Here is a 24267-nt window from a genome sequence, read left to right as displayed (position 1 = left end):
AGAAGCCAAAGAAAGTCTCCCACAGATCCCTTTTACCACTGCACAAATAGGCTAATTATAAGTAATAGCAGGGGTATCGTGCTCCCTGACATATATCAAAATAGGCTATAGGAGAGATAACTTGTAATCGCACCCAATTCTAGGAGTGAACAATTACCACTAAAAGGCCTAAATATAGGCAACACAATAAACTTTTTATTAATAATTAATAATAAATAATATATATACACTATAACGACGCATAATCAGTAAGCATTAAAAACATCTAACACATAAGGTGTGGGTGATTGCAGGAGGCTAATTACTATATATATATAAATATATTTGGTTCATAAATTGAACCCTCCTGATAGTGCTGCTCAAAGTACAGGGGGAAAGATATAGAACAGGAGGTAGGCATAGGATTATCTATAGGTAGGAAGAATGCCAATATTCATAACCTATAAAATAACCACCTCCTAAATCGGGTAAGAGGGTGTAGCAGTATAGTGTATATTAAAGCCACAGTGAACACAGAGTCCCATATATCAGCATATGTCAGCAGTAAAGCAATATTTCAAGTGCCGTGATCAGTGTGATAGCGCTAATAAAGCCTTACTACCGTGAGAAAGCGCCAGCCCCCAAGCGCGAAACGTACGTCGGGGTGACGTCATCGCGTTGACGTCAGAGGTCACGGGTGAGACTGCTCCAGTGCCGGGGAGGGAAAGGGTGTATACCGGAGTCTGTGGTATAGTCAGCTATAACGCTTGATACTGCTCTGTAAGGGCAATTGTTGGCATTTATTGGTTTATTATTGTGGGATGCTGCTTACTCACATGACGGCGGCAGCAATCGCTTTATTAGCGCTATCACACTGATCACGGCACTTCGAACATTGCTTTACTGCTGACAAATGCTGATATATGGGACTCTGTGTTCACTATTAGCCGGTTTGTGCAGTGGTAAAAGGGATCTGTGGGAGACTTTCTTTGTCTTCTTGTCTACTTGCTATGCCAGTACCATCCCTTTGCACCGGCTACCATACTACTATCTGCTGAGCGGTTTACTATCAGTTATTCTGAGGTCACAGCTGTGGACAGCTGGGAGCTTAGCGTGACTTCCCGCGGACACCCATCTTCTGAGGCGCACCGGTAAGAGAGAGAGAGAGAGAGAGAGAGAGGTCAGCGTGGGAAGAGGCCGCAGCTGTGGAGAGCCGGAAGCTGAGCCTGACTTCCCGGGGGCACCCATCTTCTGAGGTGCACCGGTAAGAGAGAGAGAGAGGTCAGCGTGGGAAGAGGACGCAGCTGTGGAGAGCCGGAAGCTGAGCCTGACTTCCCGGGGACACCCAGCTTCCGATGCTCACCGGCGAGAGAGAGAGGGGTCAGCGTGGGAAGAGGCCGCAGCTGTGGAGAGCCGGAAGCTGAGCCTGACTTCCCGGGGACACCCATCTTCTGAGGTGCACCGGTAAGAGAGAGAGAGAGGTCAGCGTGGGAAGAGGCCGCAGCTGTGGAGAGCCGGAAGCTGAGCCTGACTTCCCGGGGACACCCAGCTTCCGATGCGCACCGGCGAGAGAGAGGGGTCAGCGTGGGAAGAGGCCGCAGCTGTGGAGAGTCGGGAGCTGGGGCCCGGCAGCGGCTACCAGAAGTTGGGCCCCCCACAGCCACTGGGCCCGGGACACATGTCCCAGCTCTCCTGTAACAGGTCCCAGCTCTCCTGTCACAGGTCCCAGCTCTCCTGTCACAGGTCCCAGCTCTCCTGTCACAGGTCCCGGCTCTCCTGTCATGTTGGCGCGCCTAAATCTTTGAAACAAATCTTATCACATACCCCACGATTCCTGTTTATTTGGGATCTCATGAGGCTGGGTTACGGGTTTGCCGAGATTAACTTTCTCAACCCCAGTCCTCAAAACCTGACCTGTTGGAGGGGTCTTGAGGATATCTGTGCTTCAGCACAGGGGGTGCAGTCTTTGACCGAGCCACCTGTGCTGAAGCAGGGATATCCTTAAAAAAAACCTGAATTGTTTCTGGAGTTGAGAACCCCTGACTTAGCGTTTCAAAAACACTTCATATCGTCTTTAGAATGAAAAGTTAAATAACTTCCCCCTTTTCATACGTGTGCCTACTACACCCTGCAGTCACAACATGATCACACCCTACATTTGCCAGTGTAGGCGTTCACCCTCGGACAGCGTGCGCAGTAAACACCAGTATTCGTTGATAAAAATGTTGAGCGGAGTTCCACCGTGCTCCCCCCCTCCCCTCCTCCCCCCCCCCGCGCACCCCCCTCCCTCCCTCCACCACCTCCCACCCTCCCCCCCCACTTCCCCCTCCCCCCCACTCCCCCCCACTCCCCTCCCCCCCCACTCCCCCCCCCACTTCCCCCCTCCCCTCTCCCACTTCCCCCCTCCCCCCTCACTTCCCCCCCCCACTTCCCAATATTACAGAGCATGGTAATTAACAGATGGCTACCAATACTGATGCGCTGCACACACACTGTACTTTACCAGGAACAATATGGGATCAATCTCTAGAACAGCCCTCATTATAGGAAGCGCATAACAGGTAGATGGGATGTGCTTCCAGGAGCTGGAGAGCCTTTTTCTCTTTATTATTGAGCTGTCTCTCTCGTTCTCACAGCCCCGAGGCACAATGGAAAAGGAGTCCGTTTCTCATGGGCTAGGATGGTTTTTTTTCTGAATACATTAAAGCTTTTCAAGGTACAATACACACACGGCCAATACCTTCCGTGGCAGATTGTGTAACTTGTCACTGAATGGATGCAGACAGTCTGCCGGAGAACGGATTTTGTGCTTTTGCTTAAACTGTTGGTTCGAACAAACTTGTATCGATCAGGGTCCCTTTCATTGTTTCCATAACTTTTCTTTCTAAGGTGAAGACTGGGGCAAGGAAAATATATTACGTTTATGGAATCTGTGGGGTTATTGATCAAGGCAAAAAAATGGAGCAATTGTAGGGCAAAATAATCGCTCCATCCATAGGCTATTCACAATAGTATCCATCGCTGCTAAAAAAACCATCACCATATTTCTTAATGGAAAGAAAACTTAATCACGACATAGTTACATAGTTAGTTACATAGTTACATAGTTAGTTACATAGGTACATAGTAACTATGTAACTATGTAGTGATTGGAGTTTTTCTATTGATAATTCTGTTGACCTGGCTGAGTAATGGACATTTTCTATTTGAGTTATTCTGTTGCCAGAATTTGCTTTGGTACAATAGGGTTTTTGGGGTACATGGGGTTTCTTACTAAAGTCCCCCAGCTGCAAAAGAATCAGATATTACAGGTATTTCAATACTTTCTTGGAGGATATAATTTTGTACGGGTCCTATAGTGTAAATATATATTTGTATGTAGGCTAAGGTACCACACGAATGCGTTATGGAAGAAGGACCATCCATTTTTGATCCCCAATATAAATAATAATGTTCTAGTAGGTGCATGCTGGGGCGATTTGTCTCCTAAAGGCCCTCCTTTTCCTACGACGCGCCGTCATGACGCTGTGGTTTGATGGGACGTCATGTTGTCACAGCACCATGTGACGTCACATTGTCACGGCATGTGATGTTGCGTCGCCATGACTACGTGACGCTGCAGGAGGAGATGCCGCTCTGGAGAATGTAAGAGACACAAAGGCCCCACATCCTCTCCCGGCAATCAGTTTCATTGTCAGGAAGAGCGCGGGACCTCCTGACACTCCCCATTCTCTTTCTCCCCCCCCCCCCTCTTACACTCCCACCTCCTCTCTTCTCTTCCCCATCCTCCTTTCTCCCCTCCCCTCTCTCACATGCTGCAGCTTCCTCCTCCAGCAGTTGGGCGGAAGTTGGACCCAACGTTCGGAGCCAACAGGTGGAGGGAGAGGATTTGAGTGACTGCAGGGCTGCTGTACCAGGAGCAGTTGAGCCACCGGCCGCCGCTGCTGGGGAGCCACTGGAACTGGCCTGCAGAACCACCCACTCACCCACCCACTCAGTCACCCACCCACTCACTCAGTCACCCACTCAGTCACCCACCTACTCACTCAGTCACCCAGACAGTCAGTCAGTCACCCACCCAGTCAGTCATCCACCCAGTCAGTCAGTCAGTCACCCACCAACCCTGTCACCCACCCATTCACTCACCCACCCAGTCAAGTCACCCAAGTCACTCACCCAGTCAGTCATCAGTCACCCACCCACCCTGTCACCCACCCAGTCAGTCACCCAGTCACCCACCCAGTCAGTCAGCAACCCACCCAGTCACCCACCCAGTCAGTCAGACACCCACCCAGTCAGTCACCCACCCACCCAGTCAGTCACCCAAGGTCAGTCACCCACACAGTCAGTAAGTCACCCACCCAGTCAGTCACCCAGTTAGTCAGTCACCCACCCAGTCAGTCACCCACCCACCCACCCAGTCAGTCAGTCACCCACCCACCCAGTCACCCACCCAGTCAGTCACCCACCCACCCACCCACCCAGTCAGTCACCCACCCACCCAGTCAGTTGTCACCCAGTCAGTCAGTCACCCACCCAGTCACTACACTCCCGCCCCCACAAACCCCCACCCGCACCCCCCAGTCAGCTGCCACCGCTTAGCTGTCAAGGGGGGGAAGCCCAACCCTGTCGCCCAACCCTGTCGCCCACCCTGTCACCCACCCAGTCAGTCACTCACCCACCCAGTCACCCACCCACCCAGTCACCCGCCCAGTCCGTCAGTCACCCACCCACCCAGTCAGTCAGTCACCCACCCAGTCAGTCAGACACCCACCCACCCAGTCAGTCACCAACCCACCCACCCAGTCAGTCACCCAAGGTCAGTCACCCACACAGTCAGTCAGTCACCCACCGTCACCCACCCTCCAAGTCAGTCACCCACCCAGTCAGTCACCCACACAGTCAGTCAAGTCAGTCACCCACCCACCCAGTCAGTCAGTCACCCAGTCAGTCAGTCAAGTGTCAGTCAGTCACCCAGTCAGTCAGTCAGTCAGTCACCCACCCAGTCCCTACGCTCCCGCCCCCCCACCCTCACCCCCACCAACCCCCACCGCACCCCACAGTCAGCCGCCACCGCCTAGCTGTCAAGGGGGGGGGGGCAACCCTGTCGCCCGCCCCCCCCCAAATTAAATCCTGGGCAACGCCGGGTATATCAGCTAGTAAACTATAAAAGACAATAAGAGGTTACATTTTAAAAACATAAATGCCGCATTTACTAGAATGGAAGCATATAGAGCCCAGCACCATTAGAAAGAATATGGAGTCAATGCTTGTTCCGTGGCACAACCCCAAAAATACACACGGTGCATCCAATTCATGTATGATTCATGTCGCGGTTATGTTGCTCTGATCTTTGTAAATAACGTGACATAAACAAGGGGCGAAGTGATGCAACGTTTGCTATATACTGTAAGGCGAATGATTGTTAAACTGGAACGCTCTTGTCCTTAAAACCACGCTCCTGGGGACCCTTTATGCTTTTTTGTTTTTTTTCTAACAGGTTTGAAGCAGGGGGGTCTCGGGAGCTGAACCGTGTTAATTTCAGCTCCGGAGACCCCCTGCTTCTGTTGATACTTACTTCCGTAGGGGGGGGGCGGGGGGGCGCCGGTATCTCTCTGCTGTTTCAACATCCCGTGTCACAAGGGCCAACAGGAAGCCACAAAGGATGACATCACAGCTTCCTATTGGCCCGCAGGACGTGGAAAATTTAAGCCGCCATTATGTTAGCCCAAACAAGCCCAGCCAGAGCTGCTACCGGCACACCCTTCCGAGGTGAGTATCTCGGGAAGCAGGAGGCCTCGGAGCTGAAATCAATGCGGTTCCGCTCCGGAAATCCCCCTCCTCCAATCCTATAAAACATGTTTTTAAGTCTCCCCAGGGCGGCTGCATTAAATCAGCCCTGGTTTTCCCACACGTGCTTCTAATCTAATTTTATAACGCAGCAAATACTATATTGTTGTATACACAAAATCAACAGTCCTAATTGTGTACGACAATGACCGAAAATGAGTTGCACGTTTATTTACATTAGGACACCTAGCTTTTACCATATAACTGCAAGACAAGTGCTACCCGTACAACCCTACTTTAGCTTAAATCAGAAACAAGGAAGGAGTAAGTTATTCCCCCGTATGCCTACAGTATGTCTCATTGCTGTTAATGAACAATCCTCCCTCACACTGTGGCTGTCACTGAAAAAAGAGTGTTGCTGACATCCGATAGATTCTGTCCGGGAGCGAGTTACTCAAGTTCCTGGCTAATTGCTAGTATAAGCTGATTTTTCTGGGATATTGAGACATCACAAGACATGATGTTGTCAAATAGCTGCGGGAGGCCTTTTAAATGTGAAATGTGGCACCTGAAAAATAATGGTTTGGTGTGTGTAGTTAACTTTAAAATAAAAGTCAACACATTGGAATACGATATATAAAGTTACACATTAATTCTCCTCTCTGCTTTCCTAACTATACTCAGTGGTGCAGTATTCCTAGATTTTGCAAAGGCTTTTGATACTGTTGATCACGTTAACTTTCTTAACAAACTCCAGTGCTCTGGAATAGGGAAGCATGCTTTAAACTGGTTTCAGTCCTACCTATCAGGTAGATCCCAACATGTGTCAATCTCAGGATCTAACTACAACCCTTTGGATATCACCTGTGGCGTCCCTCAAGGCTCTGTTCTGGGGCCCCTACTCCTCTCAGTGTTCATTAATGATCTTCCCACAGCTTGTAAGGGAGCTTCAATACACATGTATGCAGATGACACAATCTTATATGCACACAGCCATAGCCTCTCCGACCTTGAACACATACTTCAATCTGACGTTTTGAGACTTGGAAATTGGATTTCCCAAAACAAACTGTTCTTAAACACTGACAAGACTGTAACAATGGTATTTGGTACCAAGGCTACATTTTTAAAGCTTCCAATGACCAACACTAATACCACCCTAACCCCTGTCACTAGTTTTAAATACCTGGGCATGTGGTTGGACTCCCACATAACATTCGGGATGCACATTGATACCCTGACATCCAAGACCTATGCCAAACTAGGGGTACTTTACAGGAACAAATCCTCCCTAAGTCTCCTGGTCAGAAAGCGTATCGCACAGCAGATGCTAATGCCAATTATTGACTATGGAGACATAGGGCCTCATGCAGTAAGCGTTGATAAGGGAATTATCACCATTTTATAGCCAAAATTGGGTTTGAGATTCAGTAAGCGCCGATAAGTGCTTGATTTCGCCAGGTTTCGGAGCCGATTATTTGGTTATGGCCAGTCGCCTGCCGATAAGCCTGTTTTCGCCACTGATCGCCATTTTTTTAAATCGGCTGGATTCAACAAAAAAAATCAGCTTATCGGGGCTGATCGTCACTACGAAATTGAGATGTTATGGCCGATTTCTCCCACCAACTAAAGTTGGCAGTTTGGACGGGAGAACGATCGCTAAGGCTGCCGGAACGGCACTTAGAAAAAAAAAATCTTCTGTACATCAATGGAGTCAATGGAGCGGGGACGTATAACAGTATAGTACTGTTTACGTTTCATTGCTCACAATACAAAGGGGATTTGCATTACAGTGTGGGGGGCATTCCCTGCATTGTGTCACAGCTGACGTGTATTATTTGCATAACATTATACTTTTACATGTTTTCAGCATTTGCGGGTCACATTACTCATCATGTGATGGTGTGGCAAGGGAAAATACTATACTCAACTCTTAAAGGAGAACCTCACATCATAGCACACATTTTACTGAATTGAGCGACAATTGTTTACATGATGTCACACATGTCACACATACACCGTATATTCATGTTCCTTAACATTACACAATGCTTGTAATGTGTGACGCATCTTTAAACGTTCATGTACATCTTTATGCTCATGTTTACATCTAGGTTTGGTCCTCCCTATTTTCATGACGTCACTTATTGGACGCGCAATCACATTGCATGTTTACATTATAACCGTTGCATTACAAGCACTTCAACCTAACTTATACACACATCTACAGTAATTCATCATTGGGACACCTTGTAAACTCATTCTATAGCAACTATCCTCATTACAGAAATGCATGCATATGCACACGACTATTCATTGTTGGCAACATGTCACAATAACATGGCTAATTACACATGTTACACAAAACTTTTCCCACATCAATCTCAGCCTTTTTGTCTCATTACATGACTGACTCTTGCGTTCAGAAGTTTTACATGCATTGCACATGCAACTATTTATTTGCAAGCAATGTTTGTACAAAGCATCACGTCACATCATTGGCAAATATCATCATTCCCTGCAGAATACACACAACAAATACTTATAACAACAACTGCACACAGCTTGCCACACAAGTACTTTATTATGTTAATGTAACACCTTGCATTTTACTATGTCACCTGACATCATCACATACCTATTTAAAGGACGCACATTACCTGCTCATTCACAGCTACTCATTTCAAAATGTTGAGATTGTTTAGGAGACGGAGGAACATTCTTTTCTATGACATGCTTGCTGATGAAGAGAATGACTTAGGGCAAGGGAGGGACACACCGAGGGACAGTGACAGGGACAGTCACGCGGATACGACAGGGACAGGGAGAGGGACAGGCCGAGGGACAGGGAGAGGGACAGGAGATCAGAGGAGAAGACAGAGGAGACAAGTTGTGCCTCGTCCGCGTCTGTACAGGGAGAGAACCCTGTTAGATGGGATGAGTGAGGAGGAGATTGTAAGTCGCTATCGTTTGAGTTCAGCAGCAATCTTATCTCTTTATCAGGAGATAAGGGGAGATTTAGATTTTTTCACAGCCAGAGGTAGTGCAGTCCCTGGGCTTGTTAAAATGCTGTGCTCATTACATTATCTTGCTTCCGCGTCATACCAGACAACTGTGGGTATAGTGGGCGGGGTCTCGCAATCTACATTCTCGCGGGCCTTGACCCAGTTTCTCTATGCACTCAATAGATGCGCTAGGAATTATATTCATTTTCCTACAGAGGCGACAGAGTGGCTGGAAGTCAGGACTGGCTTTTATAATATAGCAGGGATACCATGTGTGCTGGGTGCAATCGATTGCACACATGTTGCTTTGATTGCACCTAGTCAGAGTGAGCATGTGTACCGCAATCGTAAGCACTACCATTCACTCAATGTACAGGTGGTATGTGATGCCACGATGAGGATAATGCATGTGGTACCCAAATTCCCTGGTTCCAGTCACGATTCCTCTATCCTGAGGAACTCTTCAGTCTTCCATGCGTTCGAAGAGGGACATTTTGAACATGGTTGGCTGCTGGGTGAGTACACATTTACATGTTCTAACACAAAACACATTTTTATTTAGGAATGTTGGCATTGTACAATTTGATCACTAATGTCAGCTTATGTGTGCTCCATTCATTATAGGTGACTCAGGATACGGAATTAGGCCGTGGCTCTTGACTCCGGTGCTAAACCCTCAAACTGAAGCAGAGGAGAGGTACAATGCAGCCCATATATCTACAAGATCTGTTATAGAGAGGACATTTGGCCTACTCAAGACCAGATTTAGGTGTCTGGACAGAACTGGTGGGGCTCTTCTATACAAGCCTCAAAAAGTGTCTGATATTATCCTTGCCTGTTGCATTTTGCACAATGTTGCACTCAGGCACAATGTACAATCAGACCTAGCTGAGCCTTTGGTAGACGAGCATCCCACCCATGTAGCTGCTGAAAATGAACAAACAGCCAGTGGTGGCCAGACACGCCAGAATCTCATCAATTCATTTTTTTCTTGTAAGTAAAAACATATATGTTCCAAGTTCTACTTTTATACTTACATTATGTTATCTTAACAATAATGTTTTTTTATATAACCTTCTGGTAGGACACAGATGAATATGGGTTGCACACCTTTCTTTTCTCTGCTGTGTGCACAAAGGGATGTGGCACCGGTATGTTATTGTTGCACAGGTTATATAATCCCTCTTCAATTGTACTTTAGTTGTGTGTATGTGAATACAACTGGGGTAACAAAGCACTAATATTTTAGCATTGTGTTGTTCCTTATGCTAACACAATACACATATTATGCCCATACTCATTCATGCTTCTAGTATGCTTACATACAATGTTATTGGTGCAGTGTAACATGTACATCCATATGATGTGTACATCAGGCTGATTTACATTTTGAATGTGATTAAATATACATGGTGTTGCACATTTAACACCAAATACACACTTTGCTGTGTTGTTTACGGTACTGAAGATGGCATGTCAATGTTTGCAATTTATATATTGTTCCTTTGCATTATAGGTATATCTCCAATATGACTGATCATGGTATGTATATTTGCTGACATCTCTCATAAGATGTGCCTACCTCAATCTTCCTATAATTATTTGAAGTAAAAACCCAACATATTGATTTAAAGACAAATGTCATATACATGTACTTTCTGTATCATGTATATGCATTTAGCTACTCTTGAGGTTTCATGTGCATTGTATTAGAAAATGATTACTCCCATTTCATCACATTTTATGTATGTTTCCTTATAAATTCCATTCATGTAATATAGAGGTGTTTGGAGAAAAGGGGATAACTGTACTTATTTGTTTACTTACGGGAGCTCATTCATCACGGATGAAATTGACAGATCATAACACTCCATGCATGAATGCCTGTAATCACAACAATGCGTACTACATCTTATATTTAGCAAAGTTGGTGTTTTTTTAATGCTAGGAATTAATAGTCAACATTAATTTAAATTTGTGACATGTGTATGTATAAGTCACACGTGTGTGGATGTGTCCTACATGTACCAAGTGTAAAACTGTTAACAGAAAACACAATTTTGTTGTAAATGTTACTGTCATTTAGCATTTCTAATTTACCTATATGACAATGTTGGTAATATTTTTGCAATATAAATCACGTCACTTCATCATTATCATGATGATAATTATCAAGTATTCTCACAATTGTAACGTCAATCACGTGCACATTAGCATAGACACACTTTTTAAGACAACTGTTTGTGTCTGTATCAATTTGTGTAGGATCCATGTATAACACCGACAAATGATAACACCAGCTTTATTATGGTAGCTTATATCATCATATTGACTATACGATGTATTTTTAGAAAGTTTAATAAACACAGTAAACTATAGTTAGTTAGGTTAATGAAATATACACAGAAACGTACTTCATTACATGATGTTGATGTCATATTCAGAACATCATGCATTGTAGGGGACCACAACATCTGGCCAATAACATTAATTGCTACAGTCCCAAACCATTTTATCAACATACCCATGTAACAAGAGATTTTTAACAATAAAGGGCTAGTTGGTTATAAGTGTCCTTTACATTGGGAGAAGGAGTGGCTCAGTGAGTAAAGACACATACTGGCACTGAGAGTTTGAAGCAGGGGAGTCTGGTTCAATTCCCGGTGTCGGCTCCTTGTGATCTTGACCAAATCACTTTATCTCCCTGTGCCTCAGGCGGCCAAAAATAAATTGTAAGTTCCACGGGCCAGGGACCTGAGCCTGAAAAATGTGTCTGTAAAGCGCTGTGTACAACTAGCAGCGCTATACATGAACATGCTCATATTATAATTATTATTATTATTATTATTATTATTGTTACATAGTTTCGACAGTCATACGTTCCATTACACAATAGAATACACAAATGTGTTAGCAGAGTGGGAATGGTTGTTATATATAAAACACACCATGCCATAAAATGATAGTAGTCATTAAAGAACACTCAATAAAAATTCATGAGCTACTATTTTGCAACATCATTATGTTAATTAAGTGCTTATGCAATATAGGCATAAGTGTATCACATTTTTAATTGTTTGTTAATAAGCGCTGCAAGCAATATAAAATTAGTTCCATATGTAGTATAGTAGTCGGTGGCTCCTCCTCACAATCATCTCATATAAAGGTAGACTCTTCAGAAATCATACATTGATCTGATTATATCTTCCCCGACATCTCTGAAATACAGCAAACACATGATGGTCAAAGATGGCACCTTACTATATATGTATCCGTGACAACGCGTTACACAGCTCTATATGATTGTGTACATACACACGTCACTCACTTATATGTTAGAAGTACAAGTGTACATCAGTATGTAATGTTTCTTTAAATTTGTAGCAGGCATAACTATTTATATGATGTGAACGTTGCCTGTATACTGAAAAATGTGCGCGCACATCTTAGTGTGCGCACGCACTTCACGCTTGGCTGCACTAACTGTTTGCGCATGCGCAAAACAAAGCGTACGTTGTGCGTTCAATACATCTTGAAAATATCATTAAACATAAAATCTTTATTTCAAATACAATGAATACGAAACTACATTCGTTCTAAACGAGTACATCTGTATTCTTTTGAAACAGACGTGTTTGGACAGAAAGGACGGCCGATAACACAATGCGCAAATGCAATACGTGTGACGTCATGTTAAACCAGCGTGAAACGCACGCTAACACTCCTCCCACTCAATTAACATTCGGCTAACGCCCAGTTGACGCCTACAAACACTGAGCCGCACACATGACACACTGCAGTTACCGTTACTATAACAAAACATGACAGCCAATAGGCTTTGAGGCGCGCACGTCGCTTGGGGGCGGGACTTACATCCGTAATCCTTTTTAAGGACGCCTTGGGCCATGACAAGGGTCCCACGTCATACGTGGTGGACCCGCTTTTAAATGTTGTAGATGTAGCATGATAACAAAACAGGTATGTGTTAGAGTTATGGTAAAATGTTGCTAATATGTTTAAAGTGATAGGAAAGTACGTATATTTATTCCGTCAGCAATGTGTACTACTCTTTCAGGTTCTACTATATTGTATTCGGAAACAATTTGTTTGTGATCGCTACATGTTATGCAGTCTGCTATGTTACGCTGTATCCACGCATTGAAAGGGAAAAAGGTGGTTAGAAAAAAAAAAATTTAAACGCAGAGTCAACTCATAACGGTTGTTATATTTACCATTCTTCTAGAATTAACTCTTCGTCTGGCTGCAACTGGTCGCTCCAGAAATGCAAGGCTTTTTCATCCACGCTTGACCCACCCGCTGAATCCAGTATGACACACATCTCCTCCATGAAGCGCTCATAGGAATCGCCACTGCTTTCTTCAAACAATTGGTCGGGAGGTATGTTCATTTCTTCGGGTACCCATTCCAATGCATTTTCAGCTGAAAGGCTTGGTACATAATCATAGTAGTTATGTTCTTGTACAATGTGGGTTTCAGGAATGGAGGGTGCAGATATTGCAGCAGGTATCGATTCACACGGAACAGTAGTAGCGGATCCATTGCTATTGGCATTAGGAATAAATATGCCTTTAACCACAATATATGTGCCTTCTTTCACGGTGAAATGTTTTTCTTTGGCAATCTTCCAGAAACCATAGTTGTGTTCTAGCTTATCCTGCACACGTTCAAAAAAGTCATTAGTTGATAAAGTGAATCTTATTGAGGAATTAAAATTGCGCGCATGCCGACGGTTTTGGTAATAAGGATATTTTGCTCGAATCAAATCATAGATTTGGCGTGTGCTTGCTTGGTGTCCGCAAGTTGATAAAATTGCTTCTGATACCATGTATTTATAACCTAAATTCGGATTCATAATTTTCACCAATTCATCAGCCATTGCAGAGTAGCACAAAAGATGTGTGCAGGTATCTGTTCTTTGCTCATCAAAATGAAACTGCTCAATGGCTAACAAATTGCTGTGTTTCCTTTTCAAGGTCAACTAAAGTATAAACTGTAACTCCTTATTTCAAACGCCAATTGGATTTCTAGTTTTAATTGCTTGAACATTTGTGGATTGTGATAGCCGCATGTGGGACAAACATGTATCCTTTTTTTATCTCGTTTCTGAAAACATTACTACACTTTTCATTCAGTAACATTGAGTTTTCTTGCAAAATAACAAAGAGCACTGTGTAAAATAGTGCTTAGACAGCCATATCAGTAAATACACACACCTGCAAAATGAAATGTTTTTTTCCCACATACATTTCTGTGTGTATTTGAAAGTCTGGTTAAGTCCCTGTCTGCATGAGTTTAAATACGTGTGTATCTATATATATATATAAATATATCTCTCTCATAAATATATATATATAAAGTGTATATTGTACTATATGTATATTGTGTGTATGTGTATGTGTATGTGTATGTGTATGTGTATGTGTATGTGTGTGTATATATATATATAAAAAATTTAAAAGTTTTTTTTTTTTTTATATATATATATATATATATATTATATATATATATATAAAAAAATTTTTTTTTTTTTTTTTTTAAATATTGCTGGAGTACACACAACATATTGATGGCAGTAAGTAGGCCTTGTATGAAACCTATTTAAATGGTGATAAACATGAGTGAATTAAGTAATAAACATTTGTTTGCGCCCAATAATGTTAGAGGCTCACACTTAGTATAGTTCTCAAACATTAGGCCTGTATTATTTAAATACTGTGTTTTCACAAGGAAGCATGAAGTGTATGTTTTTTGTAAATACATCTATACCAGTTTAGATAGTACTATATATACATACACACACACACACACACACACACACACACAGTGTGTGTGTGTGTGTGCATATATGCATACATACTACATATATATTAGTATAAATTCAGAGATGTTCTTGAAACAAGAACACATAAATGATTAAAGGACAACATTACAATGGCCAGCAAAGGTAAGTAATATTTAACACAAAATCCTGCTGTACATGTACAAGAAAGATGTTTGCAGTTAAATAGGTACTTTTATAATTGCATGTGAATAATATGCAGATGCAATGATTACATCAAGTAACACACCCAAATGCAATGTTTTGCTGCAAAGTCAATGGCAGCTTCTCTAAACTTAGCAACTGGCTCCTGGTGGACCATTACTGAACAGACGATTAAAACATAAATATTTAGAACACTATTCATTAATTAGGAGTGTTAACATTTCCAAAACTTCACGTGTACAAGAACATATTTGAAAGTTTGGAAACAACACACTCTTCAGCATACATACAATATTAATTAGATAATCTGAAGTCAACAAAACAAGGCCAAAGACATATTTTGTGAATTAGAACATTTATTTTTTTTGTTCCTTTTGAGACCGAGTAACAGGCCTGCTTGTTGTCTCTTGAATTTTCCTTTTTCGTTTGCCACCAACTTTAGCTACAACAGAGCCACTTTGAGTGGGCTCTGGCACTTCTCGGGCAGGGCTTGTGGCCAGTGACTCACCTACAGGGCTTTTGGGCAGTGATTCACCTACAGGGCTTTTGGGCAGTGATTCACCTACAGGGCTTTTGGGCAGTGACTCCCCTACAGGGCTTGTGGCCAGTGACTCACCTACAGGGCTTTTGGGCAGTGATTCACCTACAGGGCTTTTGGGCAGTGATTCACCTACAGGGCTTTTGGGCAGTGATTCCCCTACAGGGCTTGTGGCCAGTGACTCACCGACAGGGCTTGTGCCCACTGACACATGTGAGCAAGTTGGTAGACACTGCACAAGTGATGGTTGGTCTGTTTCATGTGTGTCTTTTGTTGTTTTTGACCCAAAACTGGTCAGTAGTAACTGCTTGTATTTTGTTTTTGTGGGCTCCTTTGTAGGTGTCAGCTGCTGATTTAGTACAGATGGCAGCGGTAGTATGTCGTCAGGAACCTGCACAGCAATGTCTGCTACTTGACCGGTAACATTTGGACCTGGTGAATGAAGATCAGAAGCATGTGGTGAAAACTGACCAGCATGAACAGATCCTGCCTGTGAGCTGTTCAAGTTGAATTGTGCTACATTCGTCATTCTCAAGTAATTAGCTTGTGTTTGCTGAACTACTAATGCTTCGAATGAGGTGTTGATTTTTTGCAACTGTTTCGGCACTTCAATGAAGACTCTGTGGAGATGTGCCAATTGTGAAACTGTTTCTTCCTGCAGTGCAATCATCCTTTCCAGCACTGTCATGAGGTCAGAATGGCGACAATTTTCTGCTTCCACAATTTTTCCCTCAGAAGCTACAATTGCATCGTATGTCGTATTTGCTGGACGATTTGGCGGTAAAACAGTTTCAATTGGAACGTCTTCATGGTCACTTGCTTCTATTTGTGTGTCTATGGCGGTGGCGTCATCATCATCATCATCATAATCCTCTTCATCATGTTCTACAAATAAATGTACACATTATTAAATGTCATGTTAATCTCTGCTGTGTTACTATGTAATTCTACTGTGTCATAAGTAACAACTAACATGTTTCCATACGTTTTATAACCTCACATTAAAAACTACCTTGACTTACGAATAATGTTTGGACTCAGTATGAAATATGAGTGAATGAAAACTTGCTCTAAACTCACAACTCCTACATGATAGTTAACATCAGTAACACAATACATGTTGCCTTACACTTCATTTTCACATACACTAAGTAATCCTATTTAAAGAAGATGTGCAAAACAAATAATGAACATGACAACATAACATATAGAAGAGCACATATTATATGGCCACCAACTGATACACTCACCTTCTAGGTGTGTTGAGCTGGCTGACCCAGGTGAAGACACTTGTTCCGTCTCAGGTGACACATGTCCTCCAGGGGCAACTATATTTAACAATAACATTAGTTTTACAATTACATGTGTAAATATTGAACAAACAGTTATTGTATGTTCTGTATTTATGAGTACCTAACAGCATCAGTTCCTTTACCCAAAATGTGTGTGTGAAAGTGAACATAAATAGTTGTAATAACAATGTACATGCCTGTGTACTTAGAACTTTTGAGTTCCCTAACATACAACATACTATGTTTCTGCAGTAATGCGTGAGGATAAATAGATTAAATTTGTACATAAAAATCATATGTTGTGTAGTGATATCAGTATCATAATGTACATAACTATCATGAGATGACCATTCACAGTGGTTATCATGAAGGTGGTCATATTGCAAAAAGTGTTGTTTTTGGTAGAGGATATGTGTGGTACATTAATATAAGATGTGGCACACCTGAATGTGGCTGTGACTCAACAAGACAAGACATGCAGTGTGTGATAATGTGTCGTTGATAGTAGTTCAACTATAGATATGAGTGAACTAATGTGTGACGTACGCTTTGATAAGTAATGAGTTGTTGGGGCATTTAGTAGCTAAAGTGAAGCTTTCAAATGAGTGTGATTAACTTCAGTTGTGCTAGTCAGGTTGTAAGAACGGTATTCCCTTCCCCAAAAAGCCTAATGAGCCACACCTTTCAATTACTTGAAACAGGTGAAAATGGTGTGAACTAAGTTGACCCTAAAATGAGGCTGTAATTAGTGTGTGTGCTGAACCCCACCCCCTCTGTTGAAGTGTATGCTGTGATGAGATATTAATTGCAGCTGCTTTAACACAATGGTAGATGAGCTAAATAGTCGTGTGCAGTTTTTAAGTTATGAAAACAATGACATAACATATGATACGTGTGCCTCATTATGCTGTCTGTATATGACTTAAATCAAAAATGGACCTTTTCATGAACAACTATAGATGTGTTAGTGCAAATGATGTTTGTAGGCCGTTGCATGCAATATATTTGATGCATGCTTAAAATAGGCAGTAATGTCATGTTTGTCGGAGTAAAATAAATAAAATACACAATAATATTCTACATATTTATGTTCTGTACCTGTAGCTAGTAATAATTTCTCATTAACATGTGTTACACATGTGTACTACCCTGTTGTTCCCCATCTTCGCCCACCATCAATTGATTCCACTGCAGCAATGCATTTTGGGAATTCACATGTAAATGAGCACGCAATGGCACGTGCTATATTAGTTACTGCTTTTAGTAGGACTACAACATATATGTCTATTTAGATATATATATACAGAATCAGACATATACATATATAGATGCAGGTATGCTTATATTGTGAAGACAGTATAAAAAGCAGTGTAAATATGCAAAATAACTGTAAGCAACGACACGCCTAGTACATTAATATTTCTCACCTGGTGGAAATTGTGAGGGATAAATTCCAATATCACGGTCACCAGGTAAGCCTTCCACGACGACGGGAAGTAATTTTCCCCGAAGCAGCTCCTCCAATGGACTTAATATGAGACGTTGTGGTGTGGGCCCACCTCCAGTGCCAGTAGCATGCACGCGTTGGTCTTGTATTTTCTTTTTCAATTTGGACCTAATATCATCAAATCTCTTGTGACAATTCCGCTTGTCCCTCACATGATTCCCACACGCATTGACACCAATGACTATTGTGTCCCACATTTCTTTTCTGCTTGCTGAACTTGTCCGCCCTTGAAAAACATATAAAATATATGAGGTAAATTAATAATAATAGAAGCACCAGTTTCCTACACTGCTAGCTGTTCCAAGAGATAGCAAACATGCTGTTTTAGGTGTAATATGTGAAGCACATGAGCATTCACTACTAAACCTATACATGTAAGCAAGCTTGCATTCATATTGTATGCAGTTATGGCAAATTGACCGCCTGTGTTTAGTTGTCCTTGTAACGCATGATAAAAAGCTGTGTTTCCACACTAATTAACATAGAAAGATATTCTGAACCCATATTTGCATATGAACAAAACTCAGATGACCTAGGATCACATGTATTTGAATAATAAATGTAAAGGTACACTTACCTAGTAAATGTCCATATATACTGTCATAGTGCTCCAGAATGCCAGTGACAAGAGCTGTATTTTCCTGGTCATTGAAGCGAGGATTACGTGGATTCTCCACACGTTTCTTCCGAGCAGGTTTAGGGTCAGAGCTTGGCTGGTGCTGACTGGACTCTCCTTCTTCCAATGGAAGAGCCTCCAAAAGCTGCCCACCAGCAAGCACGCCACCACCATCCACCCCATCAGCAACTGCGCCACCAGCAGCACTCCCAGCACCAGCACTCCCACTCCTAGCACCAGCACTCACACTCCTAGCACCAGCACTCACACTCCTAGCACCAGCACTCACACTCCTAGCACCAGCACTCCCACTCCCAGCAACAGCACTCCCACTCCCAGCAACAGCACTCCCACTCCCAGCAACAGCACTCCCACTCCCAGCAACAGCACTCACACTCCCAGCAACACCACTCGCAGCACCAGCACTCCCACTCCCTGCAACACCACTCTCACTCTCAGCAACATCACTCCCCTGAACAGTACGTTCACTCCGACGCGTACTCGCACGAGTAGCACTCCCACTCCCACCAGCATCACTCTTCCCACGCTTTGCGGGCATACTTCCAGCACTCACAAAAAACAGACAAGAAATGTACAGCCAATCACACGAAACACTTCCACATATAAAACAAGACAAAGATGTAAACAAAACAACAATGGACAAAGCTCACCCAATACACAACAAGTCTCTCAGTCAATATGCAAATCTTCAATCACCAAGCTCTGTGCGTCTCTCTCTCTCTCACTCCCAACAACACAGAGAATGAATAGCAGTACACGTTGCCTTTAAATATGGCGCGCAATCCAAAACATGCTTGTTTCGCCTGATTCAGCAAGATTTGTGATTGGGCAACCTAACAGCACCGCGCCACGCACGCCGATACACCTGTGTGTGATCGGCTAATCATCGTGAGAGTGGGCGGATTTGTTTTCGGGTTGATTTTGAATGTATTCGGCACTTACTGCATACGGAGAGGAAAAATCGCCAATAACATGACTAATCGGTAAGATTGCCGATTTCACATAATCGACGCTTACTGCATGAGGCCCATAGTATATGGCTCGGCACCTCAAACCCACCTTAGCAAACTTGACACCCTCTACAATTCAATTTGTCGTTTTGTTCTCCAATGCAACTACAACACACATCACTGCGAAATGCTCAAAGAACTAGATTGGTCATCACTCGAGTCTAGGCGCAAAGTTCACTTTTCCTGTCTTACCTTCAAATACTTTCTGGGCAAGCTACCCGTCTATCTGAACAAGCTCCTCACCCCTACCACATGCAGCACCTATCAACTGAGATCTGACTCCAAAAGACTATTCATGGTCCCAAGACTCAACAAAGTATCCGGCCGCTCCTCATTCTGTTAGGCCTTGCCCCCGCTGCCTGCTACAGCGTCCGCTGTGGCGGACGCTGCGCTCACGAGAGCCCTCCCCGCAATGGCGCCGGGCCCGCTGCGAGGGGGGGCCGCAGTGCTCGCGCGAGAGCTACTCCTGCTCTCAATAGAATTGAGAGCAGGAACTCGCGTCGAGCGGCTAGGCACGCCCCCGGCGGTTCAGCCAATGAGGGCGAACCTGCCGGGTGACGTCATGCCCGCGCCTCCGTCACTCCTCCGCCACGCCCCCCCCCCCGGTCTCTGCTCCTGCAGTGAGCTGCAGACCGGGGAATCGCCGGAACGCGCAGCCAAAAGCGCGGGCGCGCATTAGAGCGCCGTGACCAGGGCCTTAGCCTTACTGTGAACCTCATGACTGGTACAATATGCCAGAGACTCTCACAGCCACCACCAGTCAAAGTTCTTTCAAAACTAAAGCTGTCTCACATTTTAACTTTGTCTGTAACTGCTACATATGTCTATAATATATTATCTCTAACTGTGCATGCTATGGTATGTCTTGTATATAATGTATAACCCTGTTCAGTTATGTAACTGTATTTGTACCATGTATTATTTGTCATCTTAACTCTATGCCCAGGACGTACTTGAAAACGAGAGGTAACTCTCAATGTATTACTTCCTGATAAAACATTTTGTAAAAAATATATATAATATACTCGAAAATGAGAGGTACAGTAACATTCAGTGTATTATTTACTGGTAAAACATTTTACAAATCAATTAAATATTTTCCAACTAGCTGCACACAAATGTCGGCAAAAGTCCTGTGCAACATTTTCCAAAAATGTCTACATTTTGGTGGAAATGTGGGCAAAATAAATATATGTTTTTTGCATTATTTACGGAACATGGGCAGAGCAGATATTCAATGTATACAGAAGCAGGGAGCCATTGGAAAAAGTCTGTTAAAAATGGATGAAATCTCATGGGAACTAGGCAAAGAATTTTCCTCTTGTTTTTGCTGATTGATTTTGCACATCAGATGCTTACTACTCTGTGAAATATGATGTATATCGTGTCTTCCTGTGGTATAAAAGGGCCCTATGATTGATAACCAGATTCATGTTCTTGATATTTTTCCTGCCTGAAAGGTTAAGAACAAGATGGTAACAAAGGACCTAGTTATAATGCAGCCCTCCGGGGCATCAACTCTTATCGAAAGCCAAAAGCAATAAAAAAAACACCCTTTACTCTAAATAAATCAATAAAATCACACATAAACAGTGACCTCCTGCAAAGTAATCCTAGGGTATAACAACTTGGGAGAAAAGGACCCCTGTAATGAGAGCACTCAAGTCTAGGTGATACTGGAAACTAATGGACCTGATGGAGAATCGTAACATGTAATGATGGGTAATTTAAAAAACAATATTACTAGGAGAAATCCTCAAATAAAATAAGGTTTATATGGATAGCCCTCTAACTGAGGTGATCCTAAACAAATGGCGAATTAAAATATGGTAAGGGGATAGGAGAGGTAAGTCCTACATGTGTAGTAGGTGCGCCTAAGGGCTTCGCTAACCTCTGATGGACCACAATGCTGATTACAAAGGTAAGTGTGTGGTAAGTATAGATGCTGTATGTTGCTGCAACAGACAGAGACTTGGTGAAATGCTATATAAATACCCACAATGCAGTAGTGACTCCAAGAGTCAAACAATGCCCTATGACAAATGGGCACACATGTTTGCTGGAAGCCGAGAACCTAAAACTAGCTAGTAATTCCAAATTACTGGGTGAGGTGACCACAAGTGTTAGTTTTATGTGTGTTTTGTAGGTGTAGAAAGCAATAATATCATATACAGAGGCGGGGACGTTTGTGAAACCCCTTGGGATTTTCACATAAACCTAAAATGTTATTAGATCTTAATCTCAAGTCCTACGATAGATAAAGATACCCTGATCAAACAAATGACACAAAAACATGAGACTTTTTCAACATTTATTTATCCACAAATGATCCAACATTCAGTATCCATTTGTGAGAAAGTGTGTGGACCTTCAGATTCAGTACCTGGGGGCGCCACCTTGAGCAGCAATGACTTTAACTAAGCGTTTCCTGTAACTGCTGGTCAGTCTCTCCCATCGGGTTTGGAGGAATTTTGGCCCATTCCTCTTTTCAAAACAGCTACAACTCAGTGACATTTGAGGGCTTCCTTGCATGGACAGCTCTCTTCAGGTTCTGCCACAACATTTTGATGGAGTTTAGGTCCGGACTCTGACTAGGCCATTCTAAACGCGGAATTTCTTCTTCTGCAGCCATTCTTTTGTAGATGTGCTTGTATATTTAGGGTCATTGTCTTGCTGCATGATCCACTTTAACGGTTGTGTCAATGATGGCAAGCCATCCAGGTCCCGAGGCAGCCATAAAATCATCACACATGCTTGACGATTAGGAAGAGGTTCTTCTGTTCGAACACAGTGTGTGGTTCTTGCCAAACATAATGCTTCTTATTGAGGCCAAAAAGTTCTAACTTTGACTTGTCTGTCCACAGAACATTGTTCCAGAAGTGTTGTGGATCATCTATGTGCGCTATAGCGAATTTCAGACAGGCAGCAATGTTCTTTTTAGAGAGCAGTGGTTTCCTCCTGGCTATCCTTCCACGAACACCTTTCTTGTTCAGTCTTTTTCTGATAGTTGTGTCATGAACACTCACATTAGCCAAGCGGAGACGGTCTGACAGTGAATTGGTGGATCCCCAAATCCTTAGAAATAGTTTTGTTACCCTTTCTAGACTGATGAGCATCAATAACTGGTTTTCCGAGGTCCTCAGAGATTTATTTTGATCGTGGCATGACGTGTTTCCACACAACTGTATGGTGAAGACCAAACTTGCAAAGTGTCTAAACTTCATATAGGGTGGGGCCTCCCAAACTCACACCTGAAGATCTAACTAATTATTTAAACAGAAAGTGTTTAACATTTTCATATATGTATGGCCAATCTTTTCACCAGCAGCATGCTGCTTACACGGAGAAGCGCAGTGAATATATATAGCAAATGGATATATGACGGTATGCTCATTTGCATGTCTTAGACAGGTCTGCAACCCTGCCTTTCACCATTATCACTGAGGAAAATAAGGGATCCAGCGCTCCACGGATTTCTGAATAAGAAAGATTTATTGTGCCACACAACGTTTCGACCTTATGGTCTTTATCAAGTGACTAGGCACTTGTTAAAGACCATAAGGTCGAAACGTTGTGTGGCACAATAAATCTTTCTTATTCAGAAATCCGTGGAGCGCTGGATCCCTTCTTTTCCTCAGTGTACTTTGGAGTTTATGGCAGGTACTTCCTTGAACCAACAGCACCGGTAAATTGTATGCATCTTTCTCTTTTTTGTGGAGTGCAGCCTTAACCCCTCTTACAGTGTTTCACCATTATCACCCAGCACACAGCACTTCCACTGCAGCAAGGAATTCTGGGAAATGACATGCAAATGAGCACACAGTGCCACCTTTTGCTTCAAAACCATAAACATGGTTCCCTATAGGCTTAAGCTTGCTGCATGGTCGCAGCTTTGAGCACAGCCAGGGTTAAGATGCATAGCCAGCAAACCCACCCACAGACAGACTGTTTCAGCCTTAATGGGTCTCCTCAGTGTGGGGTTGGTTATACTGGCTATGCAAAAATGAAGCACCAGCTTCAAAAACCAGCCCCACATTAGGAAGTAGGGGGTCCCTGAGGCTGAAATCAATGCAGTTCAGCTCAGGAGACCCCCTGCTCCCACACACTATTATCAAAATCTATGTTTTTACTGCACGATCACCTGTACGAGCCATGCATGGAGATGCAGCACTTCCAGGCTGCACTTTTTTCTATCAGTTATCGCGCAATAGGATTTGTAGCGCGAAAAGCACAGATACAAAAAACAGGTCGCACAAAAGTGCATTTTTTTTTATCGGCCTTAAAAAAATAGTCTTCATTTCTTAGTGAATCCCTCTTTTGGCTTCATGTCTTACAGCGTGATAAATAAATGCATAGAGGCCTATGCACTAAGCGCCGATAAGCCACTTATCGAGGCCTTTTCGACAAAAATCCTACCGCTATTCAGTAAGTCCCATAAGTCACTGATAAGACCCCTTTTCGGCAATTTTTAATTCCGAGAAAAAATAATCGCCAAACGAGCGGCG

The 24267-nt window shown here is 43.1% G+C and overlaps 1 long non-coding RNA gene across 1 annotated transcript; it reads left to right on the top strand.

Moving 5' to 3' along the window:
* The first annotated feature begins 9856 nt into the window (after positions 1-9856).
* LOC142491212 (uncharacterized) lies at positions 9857-16307 on the top strand. The gene is made up of 4 exons (XR_012800347.1): positions 9857-9925; positions 10291-10316; positions 13018-13172; positions 15656-16307. It is a non-coding gene; the product is annotated as an uncharacterized LOC142491212 (long non-coding RNA).
* The last annotated feature ends 7960 nt before the right edge of the window (positions 16308-24267 follow it).

Source organism: Ascaphus truei, chromosome 3 (assembly GCF_040206685.1).
Source record: "Ascaphus truei isolate aAscTru1 chromosome 3, aAscTru1.hap1, whole genome shotgun sequence".
Taxonomy (NCBI): Eukaryota; Metazoa; Chordata; class Amphibia; order Anura; family Ascaphidae; genus Ascaphus; species Ascaphus truei.
This window is presented reverse-complemented; position numbering and strand designations above follow the sequence as displayed.